Here is a 20,267-nt window from a genome sequence, read left to right on the forward strand (position 1 = left end):
AACAGAAGTTAAAGAGTTGATAGAAACTTTTTATGTAAGTTTCTAATTTGAAAGTTTGAAGAGATTGATTAATGAGAACACTGTGTATATTAAATCTAAGTGGACACGAATATACATAAATTTGAAACTACAAAGTCTGAAATTTCCGATCGCTATAACTGATTTCTATATGTGTGTGACTTCGAGAACGACTTCTTTACGTCACCGTTCATTTCGCATCAACTCGATAAAATCAACCGAATAGTGCTACCAAAATACATAATTTCATTTTCCTCGTGAAGGAAGAGCAAAAATAGTCTCGACTTTAGTCCAGCATGGTTCGAACCGTACCGTAGAAAAGCAAATGGGTCCCGCGATGAATTTATCGCCGCGAGATGCTTATCGTATCGCGAAGGTTCTCTAGAATTTTCAGATCGCTCTCAAAGGCGGAATTCTTCATTCGCTCGAGACCTTTCGGCGAGATTAAGCTCCGCTGCAAACGTACGGAAGTTGGGTAGTCGCTGCACCTTCTTTTTCGTCTTCCATCCCCCCCCCTCTCTCTCTCTCTCTCTTTCTCTCTTTCTCTCTGTGCACTTTCAGTGAAGAATTTCGATGAAAGGTCGTGGCTGTAGGCGCTGCAGGTGATTGAACGGTATAAACTTCGCCACAGAAAAGAAAAGATTGCCGAGAAGAAACTTAAACCAAGCGAAGGTTTGTTTTAGGTACGTGAAACACCGATGTGCAAAACGTGATCGATCGACGCGTGTTCATGTTCGATTCTCCCTGCAGCTATTTATAACAGGATTTTCTTGCCGTGCGTACCAATATTCCTGTTGACTAACGAACTTGTCGCCAAATAATTTCGAAATTGAGCGAAACTAATAGGAGAGATTGTTTATACATACGCTACTGCTCGAAAGAATCCGAGTAGTGGCTCGTTTCTCACAGGATACAATTTAATCTAGATGTATTTGAATGTCTTTTTTACGATGTTTCCTCCAACAATATTATTTCCGTCCTATTTGGAATTTAAGTTGGGTCGACAATTAGTATAATTTATCTCTCTTAGCAAATACAGGAATCCTACGTCGCAACGTAAAAAGAGAGTTATTCTATTCTCGATGGGGACCCTATCCACGGAAAGGTAAATGTGACCCAAAATGTAAATTAGGAAGCTTATCCTATGGATAGAAAGCAGAATATTCTCAGAAATAGGTATAGCAAATATATAACAGATATCATTTTCGATACAGTTTCAGAATATCAATTTATACAATTTCGATAGAAGCAGCGTATCAAAGGTAGAAATAAGATCCGAATTTCCTATAAAAATAACTCACATTAGCGTGCTTTTCGATTTTTAAATCTTAAAAAATTATGTATGTAGAAATATATTAAGAATATGCTACTTGCAAATTTCCTCAAAGATAGTCACATTTCCAAACGCGAAATAGATGATCGACAACGATCGAAGAAAGAGCAAAGGTCGAAACAACACTCAAACTCACAGCTCGAACGACAGGTGGATTGGAGAGAATGGCAGCGAGTTCCAGGCCATTACAACCCCTGAATATTTCAACGGCGAGATGCTTGTTGAGGGGTGACTGAGAAACGGACGACCCCGCCTCTATTATTTATTACGTTACCCTCGCGCGGCGGGCTAAACTCTCTCTCTCTCTCTCTTTCTCTCTGTCACTCTCGTCTCGATCCGTCGTTCTCCATTCCTTCCCACCACTATCCGACGGCTGCATCATTGCACATTATTCATACCACGAAATTTGAATTATACATTCAATAGAACGACGCGACGTCTGGTGCAGACGACGCTGCGACTGCAACCGCGACGCCGTTAAAGACGTTCCAGCTACGCGCTCTCTTGCTTTCCTTCTTCCTCCTTTCGTTCCTCGAATTGATGACAATCATGGGAAAAATGTAAATTTACGGCTGACGAACGTGAAATCAGGGAAACTAACGGTGCGTTCGATTATTTGATAAAAATGCGAGAACGTAAAGGACAGAGGTTCTTTTTCGTAATAACGAGACGAGCCTCGTTGTAGATCGTTCTTCCAACGAATCGTAACGTGAGAAGTTAAAATAGCAAACGTAAATGATCGACGTAGGAGTTTCAGTGTAAACAAGAAATATATTTACATTGATAATTTTCGCCTTACCTTGCGATAATCCTAGAACCTAAATGCATTTAATATGGAAATTAATATTCTTTTACACTAATATTTTATTTTTGCTTGATGAATAATTTCGCGTGCGATCACAAACCACTATTCACACCGAAAAATCTCGATCTTTGAATAAATCATCGACGCAAGAATTCTCACTCCTCTTCGAATAATTACGTATTTGGTGACAAAGCTAGGGGAGGAATACGGATGATAAAATATGCAGAGTGACAAAAGGCAAGATATCGTAAGCGAGAGCAAAGTCCTGTCACGGGTGCATTAAAAATTGCGGCAAGTGTAATTGCTGGTAGGATAAAATAATAGAGAAACGCGAGGCCATTTCATTCCAGGTGCGGCCGCGGAAATGTTAATCTGGCAAATATTTAGCGGTCCAGGATGATGCAGAGTAGTCGGATAGTAGGGTGGTTCCGCTTTAATTCGAAGTATTCTCATTTTTGCTTGGTCGCGACACAGAAAACGCTTTCGCGAAGAGTAGCCGCGTTCCGGCGCGCGCGCCGTGCATTTTGATAAGGAGAGTTAATACGCTGCGATGTCTTTTCCGCGTCCCGTGTATTACGCGCGACTTTAAGCCCCGTTCCCGTTCCCACCGACAGAAAATACAGATTTGTGGAGTTCAAGTCCGGGGCTGAGCTTCCCTGAAACTAGGCTTGAAATTATAGAGTTGTAGTCAAGCGATTCTCGTATCCATCGTGGAACCAAATTATATATATATGTCGGGTTAACATTAGAATTTAAGGCGCGTAACGATTCTTCGTTTGAGTTAGCCATCGTTTTACGAAACAGAGATTATATTTACGCGAATATACAAGATTTTACAAAATATTATGAATAATGAGTTTAATGAATGATAAGATTAACAAACGATAAGTTGAACTAATGATTAGATTAAAGAGTAATAAGTTTAACGAATAACAAGAGTAACGAATAATAATATATCTTACGAATAATAAATTTAACGAATAATGAGATTAACGATTAATAGGTTTTACGAATAATGAATTTAATTATCGCTATTAACAATGTTCCTGGGTTCAAACGAATCCACGGTCAACGGGATAACTCTTTACTATGCGTAGAATAATTTTAAACACAAAAAAATACGATTGCTGAGACACTCGGTAAATTGCTCGATGTATCACTTTCCAAGGCGATCACACGAATGAATAACTGATGAAAATCTTTTTCGCTGTACGACTGCATTTGTTTGTTATATGCTCGCTGGAGGCATCGAGAAGGTTCCAATCGCCGTTGCTAGGCAGTTTCTGCCAAGAGTTTGTTGTATACTCTTTGGAAGCACCGAGAAAGATTCAAACGCCGTTGCTAGGCAGTTTCTGTCTGGAGTTTGATTCCTAATACAACGTGTGTCCCATTATATCGACATCTCCAAAGTACAATTCTATGTGATTTCTAGGGAGAACTATACAACCGATCCACACCTTCGTCAGGCAAAACGTTTATCCCGTGACCGTGGCTACGTTCGGCGACGTTGTCACCTCGAACCCACTTTCGCTATCACAAATATCGAACAATTACAAATGACAACAATTGCTTAATTACAGCTATGATAAAATCTAGGCTAAAGCATTAGAAGACTTTCCCAAAATTGCAAAGGGAAGGCTCCGGTTTTCCTTTCATCTCCGACATATATATATGGTAAAATATCGTCAGCTTGCTACAAAGTTTTCAAAATTGTTATTTATTTTAATTTTATCGATCGTTTTTCTAATAATCTATCATAACTCATTATTACATTTTAATTATAGAACCAAGAAGCGTAATAATTAAGAACGGACGATAGCAGTGACGTGTATAGCGATAACGTAACTCCGCACCTGTCACACTTTTCCTGGCAAGTTAAAACGCATCGATCGAATTTTAATTCGCGCACAAACAATTTCTATCCTTCACGACAAACGAGCAGCCGATCCAGCAACAGCAAACGAAACGTATCCCAGTTTTTCACAGTGAAACCGACAACAAATTTTTCCGCGAAACGTTGCTCGATACAGACCTGTCGTATCGACGAGCGGCGATCGTGGGGCATTCGTTATCATAAATAGTGGCGTGCCGCTGTATTTCACGGTGAAAGGTGGCCAGCTGTCGTCACGCCTGCGACATCCACCTGCGATCCGGAAATTGCCTCCGCAAATACAAAACGGTATCGCCCAATCACTTCTTCCGTGTTTATTAAGTCTTCCGAAATGAGCAAATTCTAAAAATCTATATACCTTTGCTCTCTTTTTTCGAACATGTCAATTTCAAACGATATATTGAAATTTTCATAACGGATTTCCTGTCCAAATACGCTATGCAAGCAATGAGAATATCACGAAACATTCTCACGTAGTTTTCATAAGCAACATTTTTGAGAATAATTTACATAACCTGCGTTCCATTATGATAATTTATCAGAAAATGGAAAAGGCTTTGAAAGCCTTGAACAAATTATTGCGGATGATATGGAGGAAAATGGGGATTCTCAGTTACATAATAAATTTACGTTAAAAAAATGTTCCGTATAAAAGAAATACCGTAAAAATGTATAATAGAATATTTCGCAACGTGTCATTAATAAACTGTGTTCTTGGATACTTTCAACGTTTCGCAGTTAGCTATTGTTTGTTCAACAAAAGGTATGTCGTAAGCGATGATACAGTATCCACAACGATCTTCATTATCCCTTATTGTTGGGTGAAGTTCGTATAGAATAGAAACGTTATCCTCTGTGTTACACAAAACCGTGAACGAGGTGTTCATCATTCATGGAAAAAATACGATCTCGAAACGATTCATACGTATAATTTCATGGAATTTAATGTCTGACATTTAATCTATGACTGAATGTTTTACATTGGTTGTTATTTTATAGATACTTTACAAGAGTACATTGAAAAATGAATCTAGGATTACCAATCTGATACAAAGAAATTTATACGACTAGAATAAATACACTATATACTAACGCAGGGAAACGTTTCTTAATTATTTCATTTTGTAATCAAAAATTTCGATTTAATTCTTTTGACTAAGATCTTACTTGTTATAATACGTTACTACTGATATTACTAATCGTAATGAGATATTATTGAAGGAAAAATGTTTCAAAGGTTTCATCTACGATCTATAAAATTTAATGGAGGGTTAATCGGAACGTGATTATGTAATTTATTTTAAAAGTGCACGAATTTAATTCGATGGTGTTTTTCGACACACACACACACACACACACACACTCACATTACTAAGAAATATTTTTTATTAAATATTAATATTTAATATAGAATAATACAAATTACACGCTCTAGAGAGATTAATAGTTGATCCGCTTTAGATCGTACGAGTATCCGATTCATCTTTTAACGCGATTTAGGAAAACTATAATTATTCTCCATAAAGTGTGTCACCATAAATGAGTGTGAAGTCATTCGACCCCTAAATTTCTTTGATCGTTCGAGTCTCCAATTCAATGCGAAATGGAAGTCACCTGCTAGAATCCAAAAATCTCGACCAAGCCGATTTCTTGAGAGCATTCTGCTGTATATTTTTATACGATTTTTCATCCCCTCGCCTTAGGAATGGTCGATCGCGAATAGCAATTTTAATCTCGATTCAATTCACGAACTACGGAGCCCACGCTTCTGTCGACTATTGCGCGACACCCTCCGACCATCAACCAGAATACGTAATTCCCCACGATCTTTTAAAACGCTTAATCATCCCTCCTTCGCGAGTTTTTGAAACTTATTCATTGTCATCTGAGGGCAGACAATGCGAAGCGAGCGTAATCGTACTGGTTGCTTTCTCCAACGAATATGAATGGATTCCCCATTAGGGACTCGAGAATATATTGGAAGCTAATAATATGTCGTTAGTCGGCTAATTAACAAAATATTGGTATAAAAGTATGTAATATTTATAATAGAATTTATAAAAGGAATTCAAGATAAACGAAACACGTCGTAAAGGTTTGACCAATTAACTCATTTACTGATTTCTATCTACCGCCGTTATTCGTTAAAATGTTTCTCAATAAAATTCTTTCTCAATAAAATGGCATTCTTCGAGGCATACTACTAAATAATGAATCAACCGACGAAGAAATAGAAATGAAATTAAAATTGAAAAAAAGACCAAGAGCGGTGTGTGTCGCTTCTCGTACAAAACGCTTGATCCTCGATTGCATGAGCGCGCGGAGTCGGCAAGCGGAGCTTGCGGATTGCAAACATTGCAGTCCTGAGTGACATTGGCGTGAGAGCAAGAGGAGAAAAAAAAGGAGGTGAAAAAAAATTATTTCCACAGGTAGTTTATTGGCAGATCCAATTTCCGGATCAACGGTGGATGGCCAGCGTTGTTTGCGCGTCGATCGAATCGCGTTTTTCGTCGGCCATGTGTATACGGTATTCGTTTTACGACGGATATGAGAGGCGAGCGTGCTTGCGCGACCATTTCTCTATGAATTTTTGAAGCGTTCCTTTCTCCGTAAATAATCTTAACCCTGCTTCGAAGGGAACGAAACAGTGTGAGAAAGAGAGAGAGAGAGAGAGAGGGCTAACGAAAATAGAGGAAAAGAGGAGGTAGAGTTACTTTTCTAAGGGTGAACGTAGTAAACGAAATTTATGAGATATCCTGCGTATTTCTTACGCTAGGAATATCGCATATTTTGTTCCACGGTGCTCTATTTTCCTTAATTCGATCTTTGGCGATTCGGATGAAACTGATCGAATTCAGAAAATCTATTAAATCGTCATTGGTTTGTTATTTGCAAAACCAGAAAAAGCATGAAACTTCGATTTTTTTCAACCCTAAAAGATCCACTGACAGAATCGTAACGCAACAGAACGTAAATCTAGACATAGATCTCGTTAAAGTTTAGGTTTGCTGTGGCCTCGTTATACCATTCCCGCAAAGACTTCAATCGGTTCACGACTCGATTCAAAATAACTTTACGAGCCTGCGAGCAGTAATAGTCTCGAGGCAGCATAAGAAATGGTAAAAATGGCGCGAGATCGCTTCCTCGTTTCAGGTAGGGAATGACTCGAAGGTTCGCCGCTGTGACGCGGCTGCCACGAATTACCCTTCATAAACCAGAACGCCTCCTCCTTTGTCTTTCTCTTACTTTTGGTTATTCATCCTAACGACAAAGCATTTTTCTATGCCGCCAATAGCAGAGGACCGTTGCGACGGAACGCCAGCTTGAAATAACGCGTTAAACTAAAAGGGGTGGGTTGGGGGTTTGAAGCAACGAAGAAAACAGTTCTCTCCGTTTCTTGCCTTCCCCTTTCTTCTTTTTTTTTTTTTTTTTCGTTTAAACACAAGGCACGAGCGGAGATTGAGCCTTTAATGCGTCACGCCTGCGACGAATTGCCTCTTATAAAGCAACGTTTCCCTCCGCCGCCGCGCTGCCACTTTGTCTTTCTCCTTGATTAATCATCTCTCTCCATAAGACTCGTTCCTTATTGCGAAGATTGCCTGACGAGAGGTGATCGTCAAGCATCATGATATACGAAATGTACAAGTACAGCTACGTATAAGCTAAATATAGACCGATAAACATTTTCTCGAGAGAAATACAGCTTTCGTGGCCTGTATGTTTTATTCGAAGGACATGAATACTGGACAAAGTTCGTTACTGTAGTAGTGGAAAAATTAGGTAACACTTTGTGATTATAATATCTTTGTGTAACTTTAAACATTTTCTTCGTACGGTCCACTGCGTGAAACCACGAAATAAATAACTTCCTTTAATTATATAAATCTTCCTTTAATTCTGTGTGCCAAAAACGAATATACATATATTATATTTTGTTTCCTCTCGTTTTTCTCGTAAAACGTAGAATGTAGAACATCCTATCCCCTCTTCTGCATTCTTTGATCAAAGTACACCAACGATGTATATACGTGAACAAATGTACGCGAAGCTGGGGTACTCTCGCATTCCGCCATTGATTTAAAGCTTGATGGAAATTCTTATAAAATTTGTTTTCATCGCGACCGTTTTATTTTGTTTGGCTTTTCATCGTCAAACTGGGATACGTACCAAATATTAAATGATGAATACACGCTCGTATCCATCCGTCCAACGATAAGCATTCTTTCGCTACGAGGACAAACGAAATCGCTTTTTACAATTAGAATTATAGTTTCGATTAGAAATCGTAACTGCAGCGTTGATAAAGCCGAAACGTGAAATTGAAATCATTTTTGTGACTCTATCTATCGGATTGTCGTTGATCACGTTCCGCCCGGGGAAATATGGGAAAAACGAGCACGTATTATTTACGAACAAATGAAAATGTACACGGTACGCCGATTTATCGTAACGGCGTTTTTGTGTAATTTTGTTAAAGATAAATAAAACCGTACGGTATTAAACGACCGATGCTCTGATATAATATTCGAACTTTTTTTGTTCTGTTTTTTTTTCAACCGAATAGCAATCGCGATCATATTCGTTTTCGTCGATAATACTATCTATGTTTGGTATACTGTTGCCTTGTACGAGTGTTTTTATTAATATTTAAAATTTTATAATCATAATATAAAATTAACTAAAATAAAACAATTTTTAATTGAATTTTTAACGATTTGTTAATATTACGTTCTTTACTTTGAAATAAACAAAAACTACCTCATTTATGGTCCAGATGCTTCTTTCGGCGAGTAAATAATGTTTGAAAAGGGTACATGGAATATACGTATCTACAGGGTGACGCGATAACTTTGATCATCTTGAGTACGTCCGTCGTGCGTCGAGATGTGGAAAACTCATGAGAGACACACAACATACAGGGTCAACGCGTGCTCATTCATTTTCGCAGCTAGAAATCTGGCGAGTGTGAAACAAAATAACTATTTCGTGCAATAGTTCTTTCATAGACAAATAGATTACGCAACCGTTCTGCGTAGTCTTTCCTCGCTCTGAGTGCTTGCGCATTCAAATCGAGTAAACAGTCTTTATGTTGCGTCAATTTGCGTAAGATAAGTGTTTTATTACTCTTCAACGGAAATGCATGCTAGAAATTCACATAATTTTCTTCTGTACCATTTGGTTAACTATAAATAACACTGTTATTAATCAGAAACGATTCGATGACTGTCTGATTTTTATTTCGTGAATTAACAAACATTTTAACAAAATACAATAAAAGGATGCAATAAAATGTTCAGAAAATAGTTTAAAAAAAGACTTTCAGAAGTAATTATAAGAGTGGAAAAGAGATAAGTTACGTAAAGCTAGAAATAAAATTCATATTTCAGGTAAAAGATACAGGTATTTATACCAGCTTGCTTTCTTGTTGTCACGAATATGTAAGTTTTTACGTTTTATCTAAAAGGGACTTTAAGCAGAATGTTTTTCCTCTATTTTAACGGCACAAACTATCTTCTAGAAACAAAAACCAATACGAAATAAACCGTTAATTCTCTGAAAACACACGTTCAACGTGCAATAGCATATACAATACGTGTAAAAACACAAAGATACACGCACATGCGAATTAAGTTAAATTAGATCAGGGAAAGCAAGGGGATTAGTGGTGTCGGAAAAATAGCGTGTGGGTACGAGTACGCTGTACGTAAAAGCACCGCCAATTTGTTATGGTAGGACCAACTATTAATTCTTAATTAAGCCGGGGACGCGCAACTCCCGCCCTTTTGGCGGCTCGTATTGGCTTCGCCTCATTGAGAAGCAACTCTGATATATCGAAACTTGGCCGAACTTCAACTGCAAATGATTGGTAGCGACGAACAGCGTTATAATAGCGACGCTCGCGTCCTTCCTCTCGACCCATTTTGGATCGGAGCACAACTGCACGACAGAGATGACACGTTGGGACCATTTTGTGGACGATAAAAAAGCCCAATAAAATAAAAAAAGGAGGGAGACAGGAAGAGAGAAAAAGAGAGAGAGAGAGAGACCATGAGATGACTGACCATGAGATGTACAACCTCGTTCAAAACTATGAAAACACTTACTTGTTTGTAACCAGATTCGTTCAAATTTTACTTGGAATAAAATTTACTCGAAACGAAATAGTTATTATTCGTTGAAATGAAATTTGGAAAACGGGAATGCGATTTAATACCGATAATTTGCATTCCAAACGAAGTGCGATCGAAAATGGTAAGTGTCCTCGTACTTTTAATCGAGGGTGTATACGTGCATACAGAAACAAACAGAAAAAAGAGAAACAGTGACAGACAGGGAGAAAGCGGTGGTTCGAACAATTCGCGGAAAAAATCGGGGTCGCCGTACCGATTGTACGCCTCTCGAGAAACGTTTGTATTTCACGTTTTATAGCGGCGACCTTTCAAAAAACGGAAAAATTTCATTCTCCACCCCTGATTCGTTTCGGTGGCTGGCGCTCGACCCCTTCCACATCGAACGCGCGTTACTTTCTGCACTGAAAATTTTATATTTTCCGCGGTGAATGTAACTCCATCGAACGGTATTAACGTAACACGTGCGTACAACGCATTTGCGCGCTTGTTTGGAAATAATCGAATATCTGGCTCGAGTTTGATCGTGTTCGTCCTATCGGTGGGTGAGATGAAAGTTTATTGAATAGAAAACGATTGATGCAAGATAAAAAGAATTCCAATCGAATAATCTACACATTATAAATTTTCTAAGTTTGTTATGGAAAGTAAACGCGTTGCGGGGATTCCAAAAATCGAAAACAATGATGGAACTCTTTTTGTCGAATATAAAATAGCTGTATCGATTCTTCCGAAGCATGATATTAAGTACTTTAAATACAACTATACAAGTTCGCACACAAACCCCATTTCTGTCTGTGAAAATCCTCCATTGCTTGATTGGTAAGTACGACTAGAAGGATTAGTATACTTTGGTACTTGATTAATTCGCACTGTTTTCAAATAAATAAAGAAGATCGATCCGAAACCGGTTTCGATTTAGCGTGGCGCACCCATCGACCAAAATGAACCAGACCAGTTGCTGTCGCTTTTCTACAAAATCGTACTGTAACGACACAATTGCCGGCATTTCCATTTTCACCCTTTTACGTCGAAGCCTGTGTTTACGAGTACTGGTCTCGAAGCAAGAAACACTTGGTAAAAGTGGTTGGAGAACGTAGCCAAGAAAATTCAGGATAGAAACAGAGGACAATTTGCACGCAATCAGCTCTTATGACGCCCGAACGGTTGTTGAAATCGAGAACGTATTAGAGATACGCCTGAGAATACAATCATTCGAATCGTATTCCGATTTTTATACGCTAACTAGGCCCAAAACACGAAATTACATTTCAATTTCGCTTTATGAGCGCGTCTCAAGCTCGATCAGATCAGGATTTTCTATAAAAATTAGAGGGAGAGGGAAAATACTTGTGTAGAATATTCTAATCTATAAAAACTTTAAAAGATATATATATATAGATATACGATAAGAAGATATAAAAATAGCAAACAATATTTTAAAAAGAACTAGATATAATATTTTAAGGGGAAGAATGCGATTTTGAGTAATCACTGAATTTTGTTTTTGCAAAATTTATCTCATATTTTCGCTGATGTTGCGCGTTTCGAAATTCCTCGATACTCTTTCCTAAACTTGATCAAAGAATCTCTGCACGTGGTCAGGATGGAAAACGGTCACGCCCAGACAACTTTGTTAAAATTTGCGTGACAAATCAACGCTGTGCCCGTAATTCGACACTTGTCCGGAGGTAGCCGGCGCATTAGAGCTTTCTCGTAAGTGGGTGGTAGGGATGACACGCAAATTCCGGAATCTAAACATACCCAGCAAGAGAGAGGAGCGAGCATGCAAAGCAACGGAAGACGAGGAAAAGTCTGTCTCGTGTTTCGAGTGACTCATTACGCGGAACTGGACCACCAAAAATAGCCAAAGTGCTTGCTTTATGAGACCGTTTTTCACGGATGCAAAACCAACAAAATTATGACTGAGAAACTGAAATGGTGAACGAAAGGAAAATTAATGTCTCGATAGCGCGTTCGACGACCACGGTGGTACGTACGATCGCTTGACGAATTTTCGCGAATTTAATTCATCTGAACGCGGTTAGCGTATGGAGTTCCGTTAAATATTTTAATTTCAATAATAACAGTGATATTGCGATATCAATCGTCTGTCAGGTATTCCGTTTAACCGATAAAGCAAACTAATAACTTGTTTTCACTAATAAAACAATGTTCGCTGATAAGGAACATAACAGAACGAAGAAGAACTCGAGATTTTGATATCATCGACAATGAACGTGCAGTTATTTTAACATAAGTGGAAGAAATAAATGGAAGAATATCATGGCCATCGTCAAGTTAGATTTTATCTAGCCAACAGAAATAGACACGCGATATCGTGATCCAGAATCGCTTTGGCATTTCCAATTCGCTTCAAGCGAATTTCCTGTAGGTTTTGCAAGTACGTACTAGCTTTTGCAATTTTTCTCCTGAAAGGAATATTTCGCAAAATATAAGATAGAAATCGATAAAAATGACGAATTTATGTTAATAAAAATAATCCAAACAATTCCTCTATAACCATAAAAATTCAACGTTAACTATTTAACGACGTTTGTAATGTATCACTTACATTTCTTTGTACAACCATCCCATCACCGACTAAGTCGAATCCAAGATAGCGTACAAAAACATTTCTTACTCCCAGTTGAATTTATCCCTATTCGGACCGGAAACGAGCGAATCAAATATCAATTCACATGGAGTATATAGAGGCATATAGTTGCATTTACACGTTCTCCAGTTGGAGAATAGGATCGGCGACTCGCGTCACCCAGCGTCCTCTCGGTGGACCGATTCTCACGCTGAAGATACGATTTTATTTACACGTTGGTGTCAAGCCAGATTCCACCTATTCACGCCCGCTGCTTCTATTAGTCGTTATCTGCAGGATTTCGATTCAGCCACTTCGCCCTCCCGCTTCCCACCTAGTCCTGTAACCTATAAAACGCGAGGTAGCTCCATTCGACACCGGAACGTATCCTTCTAGCCGTTGCACTGTTTTCCTAGTGCATTCGCATTCGTATATACCTATCTGTGTACCTACATACATGAGCGTCTGTGCGCGCGTATCACTGGGTTTATTTGTCTACGCCACGTCATTCCATACGAAGCTTCTCGAGATTCCTGTTTCTTCTTCCTCTATTCTGCCTGGCTCGTTTACAAAGGATGTTTTGGAACTGATAAGTGATCCAAGCAAGAGTAATTCAAGATCGGGATAATCAAAGTAACAAGGAAAGCAATGCTTTTCGTCTGACGAAGATTGTTCGAATACTGTCCCCCTTTGAATCGGAGCGTCGCGCGAATATACATATTTCACACGCGATTTACCATTAAATAATTCCTGTACGCAATCGATTTACTAATTCAGTTAGTTGCGACATATTTAAAAACGACTTCCCTCTGTCCGAGTAAACCCGTGTACTTTGGCAAAAACCAGGCCACATCGATAGTTTCGTAGATTTTTAATTGTACATAGGTACAGAAATCATAGCTGAAATGTTATTACGGTTTCGTTTTTCCAAACTCCTCGAAAAAGTTACGTTTAAAGGCACGAGATGCCGACTTTCCATCTCTTTTTCCATCGTTTCTACCGTTCGTCTTTCCATCAATCTGTCTCTGTTCGCCTCAAGATACGGACTATGAATCGCAAAACGGTTCTGCCGGCCGAAATTCCGTCGTAACAAGTCTTTCAATAAAGCGACTGCTTTATCCCTTAAAACTTTTAACGACCCGGCGAACGTAAACTTTGCTTAGATTTAACTTTTACGAACCAACAACTCTCCGACCACCCTCGGTTTCCTCCTCTCACTCTCTCTTTCTCTTTTCCTCTCTTTGTACGGTGATTTAGCTCGTTCCTTCTCCAATTCGCAAAGACGGGTAAGACAATCAACGTGCGTAGCGGTTCGTTGATTCGATGCTTATTTCTGATTCGGGTTTAGCGAACACTCGCGAGTTTCTTCGACGTAAATTGCTGCACGCCGAGTTACTCGAAATCGCGACTAATTTATCGAATCGCCTATGGAATTTCAGGTTGCATATCTTCTTCTGCTCATTACAAAGGAAACGCAGAGAACGCTTAATCGAGATTTTACGATTGTTCGCGTTTCAGCTTGCTATTTCTTTCGTTCGTTTTCTTAATTTGCTATTGTCTTCGAGTAAGTTACAAGCCCAATGATCAATCGAATCTTCTCTTCTTCAAATATACGCGTTCGTTCGAATTAATACGTCCGTATTATCCTTTTACGGTACAGTTGAATTTTACTCAGATCTTCGTATAATTCATTTTCCTATAACGTGGATTCGTCTAACGCGGCGAACGTGTCCGTATACCGCGTCGACATCGTGTAACGCGATTTGCAATTTCAATCAACGCACTTGACACAATATATCCGGCTTCGTCTAAAATATCACGTTCTATCCCTTGTACATTCAAATATCCCATTCGCAACAAACGAAAACGTACATGTTTCCCCAAAAAGTGTTGTTCCGTTTAAAAAATACAACATGCTCGAAAATCAGGAACTGTCCTATATTTGTATATCGCACCATTCCAAAAGCAAGCTTTCCAACGGAACTAAAGTCTGCCTTTCTCTTTCTGTCTCTCCCTCTTTCTCTTTCACTTTTCGTATTCTCTTTCTCTTCTTTTAGGCGAGCGACTTTCGTTTGAAACAAGACGAATAAAAGAAGGTAACGTTAAAAGGAGAAGAAATAAGAAAAAAGCTTATACAAAGGGGACGGTCGAGACAGAGTCGAAAACTGACGATGACCGAAGGTTGTAATTACCGTGACGTCCGCGGTTGCGATCCCCCAAAATGCTTCCGCTCGAGAAAAGAGGATTTTTCCCGGTTTGTCGGCTTTGCGACCGCGATTCAAGCAAAGAATGTCTCCCGACAAGAAGCTGCGGAAAAAGGTACGCGTGAATACTCTGGCAATGTGTGTATTCAGTCTACGTCGTGTCCAACGTTATGTGTTGTCTGACTGAGCTACGAGGTTTGAGTTATCAGCGATCTTTCTCGACTCCAGGATCGTATTATCGAACCATTCGAAACGATTCGATTCACGAAACACGATGTAATACAAGTTTCCACAAAACGTAACATTTACCTGTAAAAGAAATTTCTTGCAAAATTCAAAATATTACAGACAAATTAATTCCTTTAAGGATCGTAGAATGGATTAATTATCGATTTTTACCATGTAAAAGCGCGTTGTATCACATTGCGACAGGCAAACAAACTTCATTTATTCAGCAACAAATTTAGACGAGATGAATCTTCGATCGTCAATATTTTCTCGTTAGTTTGATGGATAGCTTCGATTGAGTTAACCGTGTATTGTGTCGCTACTATTGTCACGCCGTTATTTTCGACGCGTCCAACGAAAACGAACCCTAACGTCCGAGCTCGACCATTGTTTTAAACATTTTTTGTCGGCTTTCTCGTCGAATGGCTCGGTTATCCCGATAGATAAAGCGACGGTACGAACTGGTTGAGCCTGATAAAGCTAATGATTTACGCACAACAGACCAAACCGGACCTCTCTTCCATTTTCACGTTCGGGCGAAACTAACTGTGCTCAAAACGGGATACTGAATTTACGGCTTGATAGATATTACGCAACTGTTTGTGTTCTTACTAACGATGCCAATTTCGCGTGAGAATCGCGTCGGTAAAACACGTTTCAAGCGGCGGAAATATATGCGATTTGACTCGTCATCGGAGCGTACGACTGTTGAAAATATTTCGTAAGATTTCGAGATTACTTGCTTCGAAAACAAAAAAATTAACGATCGAAATTACTCGATGTAAATATTCGTTTATAAAGAGAGCACGTTTTTAAGCGCGCGCGTTTTTCAGCGGATACTCTATAACCTGTAATACATCGTGCGATAGCACTGTGACTCTATGGCCAAGACTCACACGATCCACGCTGCGATGAACGTGTTGAAAAACCTAGTATCTGAAATCGAAAGCATTTGAAAACATCGCTGGTAGAAAGGCTGCTACCCACGTTTCGGTCATCGTGGCGCGATAAACCGACATGCAAACACCCAGCCGGGGACCTTTTTAATTAACAAGTCCTTTCGTAAAATCAACACCGCCGGATTCCCAGGGTATCGCGTTCTTCGCTTCCAGCGAACGGATAAAAACAGACGATGAAAACAATAACAACGAGAAAATTAAGAGGACAGGACGAGGGCAGAGAGAGAAGGTAAGGGGTTTGGGAAGTGGATCGCGGAGAATCGCACAGGCTGGAAGGAAGGTAAAAGAACGAATTGGAGTGGCACGGTGGAAGGTCTGCCGCCGTGCTATGCCGCATCGCACCGGCTGAAACATGTACGTATAGGTAGGTATGTACATTTGCAAAGCCGACGCGACGTTTCTGAAAGAGAAGCGCGAAACTGTGCTGTGTTCTGCGAGCACGCCTCTCTCCTCTTCCTTTGTTACGTTATTTATTCGTTTAATTAACTCTCCATCTTTCCAATAAACTTGCCTACGAGACTGCTTTGTAAGTTCAACAGATTTTAACGCCGTTCGGACACGCGACACTGTCGGAATTAAAACTGACCGCTCCTACCTTCGACCTCCTAACAACGCATTTATTAACCCTCTGTCGACCGTGACTGGATTTATTTTCACCTTCGTTGTCAACAGCTTTCCCGATCTCGCTCACTCGTAATAATCTCCTCGTCGTAATTCTCTATATTACTTCGACTACTTTTCAACAGAAGTGTCTTTTCATCCCTATTTAGATACACATATATCAATATAGCCGTATTTTAATTCGTGTAATTTTGAATAGGAAGAATGAAATGAAACTGTTTTTCAGGTGTTAATGAATCCTTCGCAGAAGAAATTAAGCTTCTCCGGTGATATTTTCAACTCTATCCCCAACGTTATCCCCTTCCCTTAGTCTATTTCCACTGGTTTATCAAAAACAATTAATAACCGACTATAACGGCGAATTATTTTTCTCTTTGATCCTCGTGTACGGTTCTCTCGAGTTTACACAAAGTTTAGCAGATAAATCGGATTCCCATACACTATGGCGCATCGCCACCCCCTACAGAGCTCTCTCTCTCTCTCTCTCTCTCTCTCTCTAGTTCATCACGATCTCATAGCTAAATCGTTGGCGCCGGAGGTGATGATTAACCCGAAGTAAACAACCGCCCAATAACATGCTAATGCGAGCGGGTAGCCAGGTCAGGCGGAGGAGGAGATGGCGACTGGCAGAGAGACAGCGAAAGCTCGGGAATCGAAAATGAAATTTGATGCAGATCGCGTCGGGATCTGCGCTTCTCCACAGTACCGTGGCATTATTAATCGACTGGGAGAGATCTGTCTATCACAGTTTCACGTCAGTCGAATGATTTCGATGAAACAGCATGGAAAGTAAACTATTATTAACATTAAAATATTTTTGCCATTTACGAATCTTGCTGAAATCGTCCACGAAAATTTTTATATTTCCATAAAAAATGATACTTTACAAAGATTTCATTCATCTCGAAAGAGATTATTTGGCGAATGAGGGTTCGTTAGAAAGTTAACCGAACGAAATTTCGATGAATCACGCTATAAGCCAGCCGGCAAGAAATTAGGGCGCATGATTAAACAGTGGTGAAAATAACGGATCAAAACACCATCAATTTAGGAGTCAACGACAAGTCCGATGAGTCGATCACTCATGATTACCAGTCACAGAAACGATATATTATTATGCGTAACCATGATAGGGGTGGAAAAGTTTCGGCGACGATGCATCATGTACGAAACGTCCGCGTTATCGTTAATCATGATGCATTAGACACTGCTAATAATGATTTCTCATGTCGTCGCTCCGTTCGTTAAGCTTCACGGATAACGAAATATTTTTAGTAGTTTTCGGTTATTTGATAATCGATTAGTGAGAAAATTCACCGCATCGCGAATAATACGTTTTAACCGCTTTCGTTTAAGTGGAACTTATGAATTTCGTTACATTATAAAAATATGACACACGGATTAAAGAGTCAAAAAAAAAAAAATGTTGCCTTCGTGTAATCAACGGTAATAATAATTGTTAAACCTATTTGATATATCGTAATATCATAATCATATTTACATTTATGTACAACTAGTAATTTAGAAAGTGGAAAACGATATTTATCAGTATTTGTTAATTGGTACGCAAATTATTTGATATTACGCTTTAGAACGTGCAAACATAATTAATATACGCGTTAAAATAATTTATGAGTAATATAGCGGAGAGTATGTGCTAATTTTAAGAAGGATCGATAGCATATGTTACGTGTTTCCAAGGTATAAGACCACGTATGCTTTCTCTAGGTTACGCGATATATGTACACGTACACATTTACAGTATCGAAACATTTATTCATACGATACGTGGTATATGTATGAATATACATATAAGATTGCAGTTTTCAGTACTAACAGAAACGCCAAGAGACAATCATGTTCACTATATATCGAAACACGTCATATTTTACGAAAAAAAAAAAGAAAAAAGATACAATTAATTATCGTCACTCGTTTCGTTTCGACACGTTTTATGTCAATGGATAAAAAGCGTTGATTAAATCAACCTATTTCCAAGAAACTAATTATGCGAGAAATCATGATAGAAGTGGGAAATACAGGCTGAAACCAATTATAATAGGAACAGAGATAATCGTCGAGTAGATAAGAACGTTATAAACAGAAAAAACAACGTATCTGTAATTATATCGATCGTTTTTCACCGGGACCTAGATATTAAACACAAGTTACGTGGCAAGTAACTTTGAACAGATACGAAGAAAGACAGGACAAAGTTAATTAGTGCTTGCTTGTGTGGCAGAAAATATATGTCGAGCCTAAATCTTATTCTTCTTACCGTTCTCTTGGTAACGCAATATTTCTATTCCGAAATAGTAAAATCTTTTTTTGAACGGTTTTCATTTTTGCCCATTATACTTTTCCTCGCGATCGTCTTAAACGATATCTGCCAGAAATCTAATTTACAAAAATTAACTTACAACACGCACGCATCGATGCATCGTTGCCTATCTTGAAATCTTCGAAAATTCGAAGCCCGATGTTTTTTATTTTATTTTTCAAGTATCCAATAGAAAACGATTGACGACGTAAGTACGCGAGTCACTCTCTAAAGAAAGGGAACAGAGCTATGGATTAATTGAGCAAGAAAAATTCGTAGGGAGAGGAATGACGGCGATGTTCGACTATAATCACCCTTTCGCAAAGACCTCCCCCGGCTGTTTGCAAAAGGGTCCTTGGTGTAAACAACGAGCGCGAGACAGGAGGCCGCGACAAAATACGGTGGACGTAGGAAGTAGGTCGTTGGGACGAGCAACTTTTCCTTTCTCCTTGCAAGGGATATGTGCGCGGTTTAGTATTCGTACAACTCCTTGTAACAACGGGGATGTCGCTTTACGTTCAGAACAAATTTAGAAACCGCAGCATTGGGGAATGGTCACAAACAATATCGTGTTGGAATGTCATCGTCCTCTGTCATTGCAATAAGCGCGTATGGTGTTTCATTTTATCGCATAAATGAATGACCTACAGAGGGTGGTTGAATTGTAGCAACTAAAAGTATAAAACCGAGAAAATCCAAGGTAGTCGGTGGAATTTTTTAAGGAAATGTCTTTGCGAGAAAGCGTTGGTAACCTTTAAGTTGTCGTTTCCAGGATTCCTGCACTGTTTTTCCAACGATAATGGAAAAACCGCAATGAGGTAGGTTTAATTGTCCTACATTTGTAAATAGGATTTTTAAACTTCTAGAATAAACTTCTCCCACCAACAACCCACAATCACCCGCACTCACAACCTAGCTGCATTGCTAACGAATTTCTGCGCGTTTTAAAGATAACACAGGAAATATTTAAAAATACACGTAAGAAACCAACTTAGTATCTGTGCACACACAGAGCAACGAGTATAAATGGACAAACAATGTACCATTTAGATCATAAGTTGCTCGATACTTGCTGTTCGTCAAAATTTTGTGCAAAATCCAAAAACTCCTATGCGTTTAAAATGATCGATAAGACGAAGAATTCCAAGTAAAATGAAATTCTCT

General features: G+C 39.0%; 1 protein-coding gene and 1 long non-coding RNA gene across 17 annotated transcripts in view; both read right to left on the minus strand.

Moving 5' to 3' along the window:
* LOC126865758 (CUGBP Elav-like family member 2) overlaps nt 1-20,267 on the minus strand; it is a 355,524-nt gene that overhangs the window by 270,572 nt on the left and 64,685 nt on the right. The gene's annotated exons all lie outside the window — the stretch shown is intronic.
* On the minus strand, nt 7,918-10,508 carry LOC126865768 (uncharacterized). Its single transcript, XR_007689666.1, has 2 exons — nt 8,806-10,508; nt 7,918-8,274 (listed from the first exon to the last, which is right to left on the minus strand). It is a non-coding gene; the product is annotated as an uncharacterized LOC126865768 (long non-coding RNA).

Source organism: Bombus huntii, chromosome 5 (genome assembly GCF_024542735.1).
Source record: "Bombus huntii isolate Logan2020A chromosome 5, iyBomHunt1.1, whole genome shotgun sequence".
NCBI lineage: Eukaryota > Metazoa > Arthropoda > Insecta > Hymenoptera > Apidae > Bombus > Bombus huntii.